This window comes from Pteropus vampyrus, unplaced genomic scaffold (assembly GCF_000151845.1).
Source record: "Pteropus vampyrus isolate Shadow unplaced genomic scaffold, Pvam_2.0 Scaffold608, whole genome shotgun sequence".
Lineage (NCBI taxonomy): Eukaryota > Metazoa > Chordata > Mammalia > Chiroptera > Pteropodidae > Pteropus > Pteropus vampyrus.
In genome coordinates, this window is record NW_011889389.1 from 26,202 (window position 1) to 39,524 (window position 13,323).

Sequence of the window (13,323 nt, forward strand, 5' to 3'; positions counted from 1 at the left end):
GCCGCCTGGCGATGACGGCGTGAAGTCTGGCGTGTGGTTCCCTAGGCTCCTTGATAACTGATTTGACAAACGGAAAAAAAAAAATGATAGACAAACGCACGGTAGACACAAACGCTGATGCGGCTATTTTAGGGCCTGAGATGCACCTCTCCGGCTGCAAAGGGCAAAAGGGTCGGTGTGAAAATCCTCGGCCTTGTCCAGTTCCGAAGGAAGTCGAGGACTGCTCTGGGTGGCCGTGTCGCCGAGCTCAGCTGCCCTTGTGTGCCATGTCCTGTCACCGGTGGCTGACACACACCGAGCCGCGGCGATAATTCTGAGAAGAGAGATGGGAGTTTTCTATTTTCGGATCTATGTCGATAGATGAGGCTTCGTTTTCTATTTAAAAAGTGTTATTCCCCCAATGCGCCTCGAATAGAAGTCTAAAGCTGAATGAATCGGCCACTGTACCCTCAGTAACTGGAGCAGTTAATTCTTTGATCCCCAGGCCCCCCATTTGCTGAAGCCGTTAAGGAGCGTTAGGCTGTGGTGAAGCCGGGGTTCTCCTTAACAAGCTCGGCCTGTGAGGCCTCGGCGGCTCCGGAAGCCGAGTGTAGAACCCGCAGCTGCCACGCACCATCCAGGCCACGTGGAGGTCACGCAGCCTCTCGCCGCCCCTGTTTCCTAGGTGCTAACTCGAGGGAGAGTGACCAGGATGGAAACTCAGCGAGCGGTGGCTGGGATGAGCCAGGCTCCGCTATCATGCTGTCATCATGCCAACTTCAGTTCCTTCTGAAGCATGTCAGCACCTTCGAGTGTCCACTAAATACACCTACTGTCCGCGGAACGCCCAGACGCCCAGCCGTGCCAGCGAGCTCTCCGTGAGAGCATCTGAGCTAAGCGCCGCTGGAGTCCACGTGTCACAGGCAAGGACGCCGGTCCCCAGGGCGAGGAGCAGAGCCGGACCCGGAGGCCGCGCTCTCGGCCGGGAGGCACCCGGCCCGCCTGCCCGGGGCTGAGTTTGGGAACTGTTCACGAGGCGCCTCTGCCATCACCTGTCACATACGGTAGACACCCTCACTTCACATCCGGATAGTCACTCTCGGGCCATGCACCCCGAGTTGTCAGAGAGCGAAATGCAGTTCTGTCTGCACAGCGGCCGTCACAGCGGGGGGCGTAGTACAGAAGCCCAGAACAGACTGCGCTGACGCCAGGGGCTCCCTGAAGGGTGGCGGGTCCCTCGTGAGACCAGCCAGAGCAAGAGTGAGCACAGAGATCAGGAGCGGGCTGAGAGCCACACTCTGACCTGGCCCTCCCCGTGCAGAGGGAAACGCTCCGAGTCCTTTCGGTTTAGACACGATCCGCTTACCCTTCACAGCAGACCGACGCCCTGGGTGCTGGTGCCATCCCGCTTCACCGACAGGCCACTCGGGCCCAGAGGGGACAAGCCAGCGGCCTGGAAACACAGAGCAGCAGGGAGGGGTGGGCCGGAACCCAGGCTCCGGGCCACCTGCCCAGCGTCCGTGCCCTCGGCCGCCATCCAGGCGTGGGTGATGACGCTGGGGCGCGGTCCCGTGGCTGCAGCAGAGGTGGCAGCATCGTCAGCCCAGCTTCACGACCGCAAACAGCTTTTCGGCGAGTACCCAGAAGCAAGCGTTTCTTTTTTCCATTAAATTTTTTAGTCTTTAGTTTTATTTTTTCAATTACAGTTGACATTCAATATTAGTGTCAGGTCTACGGCGTCGGGCGAGACATTTCTGTAACTTGCGGCGCGATCACCCACCGGCGCCGCACGTGGTTAGTGCGGTGTTGCCGACTCTATTCCCTGTGCCATGCTCGCGACCCCGAGACCTTCGGACCTGACGCTCTGCACGTCTTAACCCCACGCCCTTTGACCCCCTCCCGTCTGGCAACCTTCAGTTCTCTGCATCTGAGTTTGTTTCTGTTTTGTTTATTAATTTATTTGGTTGTTTCGACTCCGCATGTTAGTGGGGTCATGTGGCATCTGTCTTTCTCCGTGTGACGTACCCCACTCAGCACAGTGCCCTCTACGTCTGTCCATGGCGTTGCAGACGGCACGATTTCATCCTTCTGTGTGGCTGAGTAATATTCCGTTGTATATATTCTACCTCTTCCTTATCCAGTCATTTATTCATGGGCACTTAGGTGGCTTCCATCTCTTGGTTATTGTAAACAACGCTGCAGTGAACATGGGGGTGCGTAGATCTTTTCAAATAAGTGTCTTGGATCTTTTCGGATAAATACCCAGAAGTGGTATTTGCTGGGTCATAAGGTAATTCTGTTTTTAATTTTTTGATGAATATTCGTAGCTTTCTGTAGTAGCTGCACCCATGTGCAATCCCATCACCGGTGCACGAGGGGTCCCTTTTCTCCACATCCTCACGGACACTTGTTTGTTGACTCATTGATGAAGGCCATTCTGACGGGTATGAGATGGCATCTCATTGCGGTTTTGATTTGCGTTTCCCTGATTACTAGTGACGTTGAGAATCTTTTCATTCGTCTGTATGTCCTCTTAGGAGAAATGTCTATTCAGGTCCTCTGCGCATTGTTTAATTGTGTGTGTGCGCGTGTGTGTATGCGTGTGTGTGTGTGTGCATGTGTGTGTGTGCGTGTGTGTGCGTGTGTGTGCGCGTGCGTGCGCGTGTGAGCAGGAGCAAGGCATTTCAACTGAACTTGACTGCAGCACTTAGGGTGATGTCGTGGTGACGCTGTCACTGAGCATTTGCTGCATCGATGCCTCCCGAGTGTGACTTTATTACACCCTCCCGGCGACTCTCTAATGTGCCATATATTCTAGTGTTTTTCTGCTTTACGCATGAGTTCACTGAGCTACAAGGAGGTCGAAGGTGCCTTTGGGCAGAGAGCGGGGGTTTAAAACAAGGAAGGGGTCCTTAGGAAGAGCTCTGGAGCATCCACTGGTACTGACGAGCTGTCGTGGTGAAGGCTGTGACCGGGATGGGAGGTACCACCTGTTCCACTTGGGTCCCCTGAGACCCTTCATCCAGCTGCGTGTCCTCCCTGCCTCCCTCCGGCGTGCAGGCACGAGAGTGTGCGCACACAGCTGCGTCGTCCACCACGACACGGCTCTCGATGTCGTTCGTTAAATCACGAAGCCCCCCCCGCCCACCACAGCAGCCCGGGCCCCGCTCCCCACCTGCGGCTCCAGAGTCCCTGGTGTCTAAACTGCTCCTGGGGCCACTTCCCATCATGCCTGACACCGTCGAGCCCTGGGCCACCCACAGGGATGGCTGTTTGACACTCAGCCGTGAGGCACACGGACCTGCTGGTTCAAGTCCCTCCTGGTCGAACAGAGCGTAGGGCCGAAGCTGCCGACACGGCCGAGGGGTTGACGTCCACCCAGGAGGGGCTGCCACACACTGCCTGCTGCCTGCCGCCGGAAACGGGCTCCACGAGGACCCAAGACCCCGGCGGCTCAGTGCGATATCAGATGTCCCCCAATCCCTGGTGCCCACCGTCCCTGGGAAAGTGGGAGAGGGACCCCCGTCCTGGAGAGTCGACTGAGCCCACGCTAACTGGCTGGAAGTGACGTCCCCGCCTGGGGAAAGTGCCAGCCTTCAGCTCTCTCTCTCCCAGGGAGCAAAGTGTTTGCGATTAAAATATTGCAACCTCAACAGTCGTGACTCAGACTCCGAATTCAGTCTTTATAAAAGAGCACCTTCTTCCCGAAATCAGTTTTGAGTAGATTTTTCATTATGTGTGTGTGTATGTGTGTGTATTCACGTGTGTTCACTTTTTTATTAAGAGAGTTATTTTTGTTGGGAATCCAGTTTTAGAACCAAAACACAAAATTCTTTCTCTGGTTTGGTTTCTGTGGTTTTGCAGTGATGACCCCAGGGGAGGGTGGCCCCCTAACCTTGACCTTCTGCGTACACCTGTTCAAATGGTACAGGTGGTACCTCCCATCCCGGTCACAGCCTTCACCCCGTGCCACGATGGCTCGTCAGTACCAGTCGATGCTAAATAGCTCTTCCTAAGGACCCCTTCATTGCCCCCTCCCAAGCATCCTCTCTGCCCTTCATGAGACCTGTAACCAGCACAGGTCACGCCTGATGGAGAACGGGGGTGGCCATGCAGACAGGCCGAGGTACAGCGGACGGGCTCACCCCGGCGAGGCTGGCTGCATCTGGCCAGTGCCCACCGCCCACGCCTCCTTCAGGCTGCCCGGCCCATCACCTGCCCTCTGTGGTCAGCCTGGAATATTTTGCCAGCCAGCATCTCCTTGCGGAGCTCGTATGTGCGCGATGTCATTGGTGAAGCTGAGCCATTTGAGCTTTAGCAAGGTGGCATCCTCCTGATTCTTCTTGGGGTACATGGAGATTCCGTGACACGCTTGTCTTGGTGCAAAGTGCTTCTGTACACACAGATATAAGCAAGATCGCTACTATGTGACATAAATATTATACATGTTGCTATATATAACACATATTGCTGCATGTATAATGATATGTGTAATTATTGCTACATGTATATATTGGACAAAGTGACTCTTACAAGGTACATGGAATATAATTGCTTAATAACAGAATAAATTGTGAACGGCCGTATAATTATGTTTGTAGAGCAAAAGTTATTGCAGCGAGTGAACTAGATATTTTTTTTTGAAATAAGACGTTTTCTCCAATAAAATGTGGGAACAATTAACAGACTTGTAAACAGGGTCTAACCAATTTAATACCCTTAGCAGCCGAAGGCGTGGTTAGCTTTCATTCGGCTCATGGGAGACAGTGTGAAATCGAGTCGTCCTCGCCAAATGCATCTCGGGATGAAAACAGCCGGCCCCCTCCGTCCCGCACGAGTACTGACAGCTGGCACCACGGTTTGTTATAAAGATTCGTATCTATTTTGGGTTTGGCTCAGAATGCGAGGTGACGGCAGACGGATTGGTCTGGTGGCCGTACAGGGACGTGACAAAGAAAGCGTGATAGCCGAGCTCGGGCAGCACAGCGGTCACTAAAGAAACAGACGGCCCGGGCAGAAGGGCCCGCGGGAAGCGTCGGGCTGCTGGGGCGTCGCTGGCAGGGAAAGCACGGGCCACACCAGGACCCCGCACGTCTAGGGGAGCCTGCTCGTCGCCTCGCTGACGCCCCGCAGTCTGAGTCTGCGGGACGGCCGGTCACTAACCAGTTCCGGAGTCGCAAGAACTCGGGCGTCTGAGGGAGCACCGTGGTCAGCACAGACGGCCTCCTGCCTTTCCCCTCCCCTGGGGTCTCCCCCTCAGCGCGGGGGACCTGGTCGTGCTAAGCTGGAGATCACAGGTGCGTCCCCAGGAAGCTCGGTCCGGTGGTGCCAGTGGGGTCGGTTCTAACAATTTCAAGAGAAAAATGGATTTTTATATGAAAATGTCCAAATTTTAGGTTTCGGTGTCCAGTTCAAAACGCTTTTAAAATAAAGGCAGTCAGCCAAGCAAACGAGGCTGCAGGTGGCTCCAGACTCTGCCCGTCGGTCTGTAAGCTCTTCCATCTCTTGGCAAAGGCTCCGTTTTGTCCTCAAGGCTGGAGGCTGTGCCCGCAGGCTGGGGGAGGCCGGGGGCGGGGGCTGGCGCTGCGGGCCTCGTTTCTCACGCTCTACTCCGACGGAGAAGGTGCAGCCCGGGGCCCTGTGTTTGCCTCATAAGTTGTGGGTTCCCATCTCTGGGCAGACTGGGCTTCCTGGGTCCACACCTGGCCTTCAGGCTGCCCTTCTCTGCCAGGTAAGTGGGCAGCCCACATAAAGGGGCGTCAGTAGAGGTACCGGCCAGGGTCTCGGCCAGAACAGTCCAGTGAGGACAGTGTGAAGACAGCACATTTCCAAAGGGGCGAATGGCAGCGAGGTGGGTGTCGGGAGACTCTGGGCCATGCAGGACCCTGGAGCTGGCATCGGCGCTGCTGAGACCCGCTGAGGCTCAGAGGGGCAGGGAGAGCCACTGTGAAGCAGTCACGAGGGGCAGACGGAGCAGTCACCTCGCTGGTCATGCTCCGCCCTCCTTCCCGTCTCCTGCTGGAGTCTCCGGGGCCAGAGCCCATCGCCGGTGTCCATGAGGTCACAGCCCGCGGGGAGGGCGGAGCGCGTTGGCACGTGGAGGCTGCCTGGAGGGACAGCTCGGAGGGCAGCGCTTCAGAGCAAACCGGTGTCACTCACCTCGCTGGAGACGGCACCCATGACAGCTCCAGGCTGGAAGCTGCTGTCTGTGTGGAGAGGGCGTTTGCAGTGGCTGACGTCGTGCTGGAGACACGTGAGTGTCACCCCGAGACAGTGTGGTCCGAAGGACACGAAAGAGGAAAGGCAGCAGCACGCTCCCCGCGAGACCCAGATCGTCTCTGCGTGTCCCCCACGTCCTCCCACCGTGCCCTGGGACGGGACGCGCGGGGCCCGAGGTCGGCCGTCCGACACGCCTAGGGCATCGAAGTGCAGGAACTTCGAGATGACGTGGGACATCCGAGGGAGCGTCAAAGGCGGGTTGGGGCGAGGCCGCGGCGTGCGCGTTCTGACTCAGTGACACCCCCCGACGTCTGCGCATCGATGCAGATCGTCTGCGTTGTCCTCGGGCGGGATCGGCCTCGCGGCCCGCGGGGGAGGCACGTGCGTGATGCTCACACCGTCGTGCCTCCGGTATGCGGCCCGGCGTGCGGTCCCACAGCTGCCCGAGGCTCAGGTGACTTCCGAAGGCGATAATGACATTGGTTCGCTGTCAGGGCGACCTTTGTCGCCGGGTTCATTCGCACGTCTAGGTGACTCGGCCATGACTGCCTGGGAACAACTTAGCCATTTGACCAAGAGAAGAAATGTTTCTCCCTTTTTCCATGAAGACTTTTCAGTTCAAACTTGAAAAACGCTGAGCCCCGTGACGACACGCATTCAGCCTTCTCTTCTGCGAGTTGGCCGTCCCAAGGACCAGGATCCGATGCCAAGTAAAATCGGTGCCAGCGACTCAGACGAGACGAACACCACGGGTGAACGAGAAAGCCCACGCTCTGGGCTCTGCTCAGAGTAGTTTAGAAAGAGCATCGGGTTCTCTTTGCAAAACTCGAAGTGACACCGTAGTGCCTGCCCTGGGCCTTGTGGGGTTTGGACTCTCGAGCTGCCCCGTTACCTCCGAGCCCATTTTCTGGGCTTTCCCACTGCGCCTGCACCCACATCTGCAAGCACTCCTTGGGGACAAGTTCTCGAGCACGTTCTCGGCAGAAGCCCCCACGATGACACGTGAGCTTCCGGAAATGCACCTTTTACAATCACAGGCCGACCCCATCCCCAGGGACTGTGTCGGGCAAGGGGAGGGTCGTGGCGGGACACCGCGTAAGCAATCACACGCACGGAAGGGTGACCCCGCGGTGCGGCAGCAGTAGAGGAAGACGGGTTGGGGGGTGAGGACCTGGATCCGGACGGGAGAGAGCGAGGCCTCGTCCGGGGTCACGAGGCTCAGGGGCGCAGAAGCGTCCCTGAGGGGTCAGCACATCTGAGGCTCCGTGCCGGGAGGATCAGGACGCGGGGTGACAGGGGCGAGGACAGAGCGGACTCTGTGCGGCCGAGGAGGCGTCTTCGAAGCTCCCAAACCCCGCTTGACACCCCTAAGGGCGTGTTCTTCTCTCCGACGTTGCATCGGCTTCCGACGCCGTAGTCCGGATGAGCGAGCGGAGCAGGACGTCACTCTCCTCCTGCCGCGTAACAAAATGACAGCGCAAACAGCACCCATCGTCACCCCCCGGTCCCGGCCCTGCGGAAGTCCAGGCGTCCGGGCGGGCGGGACTGCGTTCCCGGCCGGGAGTCTCAGGAGGCCGAGCTCAAGGTGTCACCGGCCCTGGGGAGGAGTCTGCCGAGTCCTGCTGGAGTCACCTGCTCTGGTAAAGACCCCAGAAAAGGCTTTTAACCCTAAAGGTAAACCATGCTGACGCTGGGACACGCCGAGGGGCGCTCACCCTCGAGTTTAGTTTCCCACAGACTTTCGATTAGAAAGAATATGTGTAGCTTTTGGCAACACGCGTGTTTCGGGGGTCTCGTCCGTCTGGGACTCCGGCCCTCAGACTGTCCTGCCCATGTCCTGCCCCCGCCCCCTCGCCCCCTCGCCCCCTCCAAGTTCGGCCCTGGCAGATGCTGGTCGTTGGGTCATTGTCGTTGAATATGTTTTACTTCAATGGACATGCTTCCTTCACTTACGCGTTGACTCTTGGTTTGTCCCATAACTGACAGAGCCATGATTATGCTGATTATAATTCACCCCAACGTACGGTTACAATAAAGCTGACTATGAAAATGAAAACAAAGCTTGAAAGCAAAGACAGCGAGATCGTAACAGCCCTAGGATCTCGGAGGCGGACGTGTGGGTGTTCCCTCTACAGTTATTTCAACTCTTTTTGCTGTTTGTTTTTTAATGTTTGCAGTAAAATGATGGAAAACAAAAACCAAATGCTTAGGGAACAGATCCGTGGTTCCTGAGATTACCTCTCGTCGTCTGCGTGGTTTGCACGGCGCACTTTGTTAATTTCTTTCAGCCTTCATGTTTTTTTTTTTTTTCCTTAGCATCCTTGAGTACCGTTTGTGCTATTAGTCACTTAACGTGTTAAGTGAAGGCACATTTTAAACTGGAATGAACATCTGGGTCTGAATTTCCAGGCTCCTTTGGGCCTCGGGATCTGGTTCAAACAGGATGACACCTGCTCCATCTCGGTGGTGGGGGCGGGGGATGGGGGCGGAGACAGCACTTTTCTGCTTCAAAAGGGCAGACTGGAGGGGGGAGGCAGGGTCCCGCGAGCTCACGGGGGTTTCTAGTTCCGGAGCCCCCGGTGCCTCTTATCTGAGCATCTTCTGATTCGTATTTTATCCAAGTCGCCGCTCATCGTTTTAATAGCTAGAATTGTAAAAAGTTTCACCTCAAGAACTGCAAAAATTGCCTCTCAGCAGTAAAACAGCTACTTTTCGCTTTGCAAAATTTAAATATTTTTTGTAAATGTGACATGATTTATAAGTGCGTGCTTCTCGGCTTTTGAAATTTTGGCGACTCTAAGTTGTTCTATCAGAGGTTAAAAACTGTAATCAAAAAAAAATAATAATAACTGCATTTCTGTGCTTCTCAGATTATGAAAAATACCCACCTCTCACAGTTTGCCTTTCTGTCAATCAGATCAAGGCGAATTTCTGCTCCTGTGGCCCGGTTAAGAATCTGCACAGTGGGGTCACTGACCAGCGTTCCCCACTTCAGGGCACCCTTCTCTTTCACGCAAATGAAAAAATCTGCACCTTAAACCAGGACATTCTGGAAGGACTCTTAGCTATGGTTCGTTGAGGGAACAGAAAACTAAGTGGTGAAAAGATCGGGGTGCGAGTCACTCCTGCATCTTTGCGGCCCCACGTGCTACGGTTTTGTTTTCCATCGGTGTATTTTATAAGGAAAATGATGCCTCTGGCAGGAAAAGTTTGCGCAACCTTCTTCCAAAATGTAGATGCTTTGATAAGTGGGGGGTTTAACGGGGGGCCGGGACGGTCCCACTGCAAAAGGGGGACATTTGCGGCCAGGTGACGCCGTGACACGGCCGCCTGTCCTTTGTCCCAGCCGCGTGACCTTCCGCGTGACGCCTGCTCCTCCGAGCCTCTGCTTCCCCATCTGTCGGACGGCGGCGAGGCCAGCGCGAGTCCCCGGGCCGCTCGTGGAGGGAAGCGCGGCGCCGTGACGGGCACAGACACGCGGAGCCTCGCCGCGCGTGAGCACGGGGGCGCCGTGCCGGCGTCGGTCCCCGCGCCCCAGTCTGGGCAGGACCCGTTGCCGTGGCAGCCGTCACGCGGGCGGCCGCACCCTGCCTTGTCGCGTGGCTGCCCTGGACTCCTGCGGACGTCACGCCGTCTCTCAGATTTTATAGATTTGGGGCTAAGTCGTGAGCCCCCGCACCGTGATTAGAAACGCGCCCGTGCGCGCCCCGCATGTCCGAAGCCTGGAGCATCTTCCCGCTGCGGCGCCGGCGCCGGTGCAGAAAGGCAGGGACATGTGCTCTGGGTTGCACGTGCGGTCCCTGCCCGGACGTTGCAGGTGTGTTTCTCCGAGCGGCGTCCTGAGTGCAGGTGGCGTCGTCACCGGCTGGAAAGGAGACTTAGCCGACGGCCAGTGAAGCCCCATCTGTCTGCGAAGCCGCGGTGTGGCGGCCGTGGGCAGTGGGGTGGGCGAGGAGACGGGGGGCCGGCAGGAGGGGGCGTCAGGACGACTCTGGGGCTCGTGGGGAGACGGGGTTCTGGGGACGGGCGTTCAGGCTTCACGTTCGGGCTTCATGTGACCACCGCCAGCTCCTTACCCCCTCCGGGCCCCGGAGTCCCCCACCGTCTACACGGAGCGCAGGGCGCTGCGCAGACGAAGCTCTGGGAACGGCCCCGGCTGCAGTGAGGTTTGGTGACCGTCCTGCATTCTTCTTCGCGTCAGGGGACAGATGAGGAAGCGGAATCGAGTGGCAGGGGTGCTCAGAGACTGGAGAAAGGGCCCTGAGGTCGCGGGGTCACCACGGCCTCTCGTGCTGAGTAGGGAGACGGGTGAGCACGCCGAAGGGTGAGGCCGTGTGCGTGGGGTCAGTGCCCTGCCGAGTCACGCCGGGGCCCGGACGGAAAGGCACGTGTCCGCCCTCGTGTGTGTGTAAGTTTCGTTTCATTCCATTAGGGCCCCCAGGGTCATGTCCTCCCCCCGTCATCCCAGGTCACCTCTCCATCCCGGGCCCTGAGCACAGGCCAGCCAGGCCCACGACGCTCGTCCCTTCTCTCTCCCGCGATGGGGACATCTTGAATGACTGCAGTAATCGTGGCATCTGTGGCACCCTCTGTGACCCCTACGGGCCCCAAAAACAGCGACATGGGGGCCCAGGCCCACTTCGGGGGTGACACGTCCCCGAGCTCCCGGTGCTGGGCCAGGTCCCGGGAGGGCATTCGGAGCTCTGTCTCACGAGCATCTCCAGCATCGCCTTTGTCCTGCCGCGGTTTCTGATGAGGAGAAATCGTCGCTGGCCCCAGCTCTCCATCAATGCCAGCCGAACGAATAGATGGAAAATGAGTTTGTTCTGATACATTCGCAGCCTCGAAGGAGGAGACAGGCCGTCCTCCCTTCCCACGCCTGACCACTGGGCCACGGTCAGACGTACTGTTTATTCCGAGCGACACACACGACAGTTTGTTCTTTCAAGGCCCAGGGGTCGGTGCTCCCCGCTCCGGCCTCCACCCCGAGTGGCCCCAGGGTCCAGTGTGGTAGCTAGTTTGTCCTCTGTTGATCACCCGAACGATAGACCCAGCGCCTTTGCCCTCCCCAGGAAAGCAAGCACAGACTTCACGGAGGGGCACGGGCTCGGCACGGTGGCCTCGCAGCCGCGCCTGGCTGGATCGACATCCTGCAAGCTGTTCCATAGCCACTTTCAAAAACTATTGAAGACATTTAATGAAGGCATTTTTTTTTTCCCTCTCTGTATTTCTCTTGGGGGAAAAACAAGTCAAAGAAAAAACCACAGCCAATAGCTTTTTCCTCCCAATTGCAAGTGGTTTCCCAAATCTCTCTCTCTTTTTTTAATGGAAGAGAGATTTCTATCCTGGCTCCTGTTTATTTGCAATATATGAAGAGCAGGTGCTCAAAACCCATGTACCCAGCAGAACAAAAAGCATTTACGAAAGTACAGCAAGCCCTACTTATGACAAAAGCTAAGCCCATTCTTTCTTCCTCCCCAGTTGACTCTGGAACCTTGTTTAAAAAGCAAAGAATGTGAACAAATAGCTCTTTAGAAGAAGAGGGAAAAAAACAGTTTTCCCAGATTTGGCAAGCAATCTCAAACCGTTTGAATGCGCCCCGGAATCGCACATGAAAAGCCACAGCTGTCCAAGGTCGTCTCTGATTGCATTTCTGAAGTTGGACTTAAAACGATTCGTCCCCATTATCTTTCCTTCAAGGTAGGTTCTGGAAGGGTCTGGGAATCAGTTTGAAAATTCAGCAAAAACTTTTTCTTGCGGGATTTCTGGTGACATATCATTTAGCTGAATTTCACTCAGGTACTGATGGGAAATACGACACAGGTTTGATATACTCTAGGCTCCTTCTGCACAGCTAATGAGTGCCAGTGTGTGAGAAGGTACAGATCTGGAAAGTGTGTCCCATGCATCGTCAGACACCTGCCCTTTAATCTCCCGCGTATCCCTAAATCGCGAAGGAACGGCATTCGACCTTGGGTCGGTTGTCCTTGGAGGTGGGAAGACGGACAAGGAGACATCTCTACATATTAAGTGCAGGACACTTAGTTTGGCTTTGCAGAGGCCGGGTCACTCTGAGGTGGCTCCAGATCTGGAGACGGCCTGAAGGTCAACAGCAGCAGGACCCGCCCCGTCCCCGCCGCCCGAAAAACAGCAGGAAGTCACTCATGCGGCGTCACACCGCACCCTGGCGTCTTCGAAGCAGTGGAGAGCGTGCATCTTACTTATAAAGCCTGATCGAATCCGTACTGGCCAGCTTTGTAGGCATTTTAACTTTTTCATCATCAAAGTAATATATCCCATATATATCAATATATAAGGTGAAAATTAAGCATGAGCAGGCGCTCATGCTTAAGGGAGAACCACTGTCGGGCATTTCTAAGGGATTCTTCCAAAATGCTCTGCTCTGAACAACAACCTGTCTTTAAAATATTTATTTTAAAACATGGAGCTATACTTAAAATATATAGAACTTTTGATAATATTTGCTATCACATATTTGATACATTTACTATGTATTTTGTAGTAAATATTATCGAAAACTCTATTTTCAGGATAGCTGTGTGTTTTAAGTATAGCTATACATGTACTATTGAATATATGTACATATTTCTCACTTGATTTCCCGTTTCCAGCACGGCTGTCCCAAATGGCCCTGTTAAGTGTGTAGCAGAAACGGCCACACCTTCTGTGAGACCCTCGCCTGTGATCCGCAGGGAAACTGCCGTGATAAACGTAGAATTCCGAGATGTCCCCCGATCTGCCCGACACGCCTTGAGCTCGCAGGATGACACCCCGCCCGACTGTAACGGGGGCCTCTGCGTATGCACCCACTCGCCCGCCACGGCCCTGGAGCGCGATGACGTGAACGCAGACCCCGGGCCTCGTGGGGGGCACAGGCCGGTGCCTCCTCTCCCAGGGGGCGCAGCCGACGCTCAGACTGGGCCGCGCCGGGCTCCACGTGACGCGTCAGCTGCAGGGGCGGGATCGGAGGCCGCGTCCTCGGCGGTTCCTCCCCGTGGGGCCTTCCTCATCCGCGCCTTCGTTTCGCTGTTATTCCCCCCGATTCGTGCCCGTATCTTGATGTCCGTCCTTCATTCGCTTAATAAACAGCAGGTGCGATCGCCG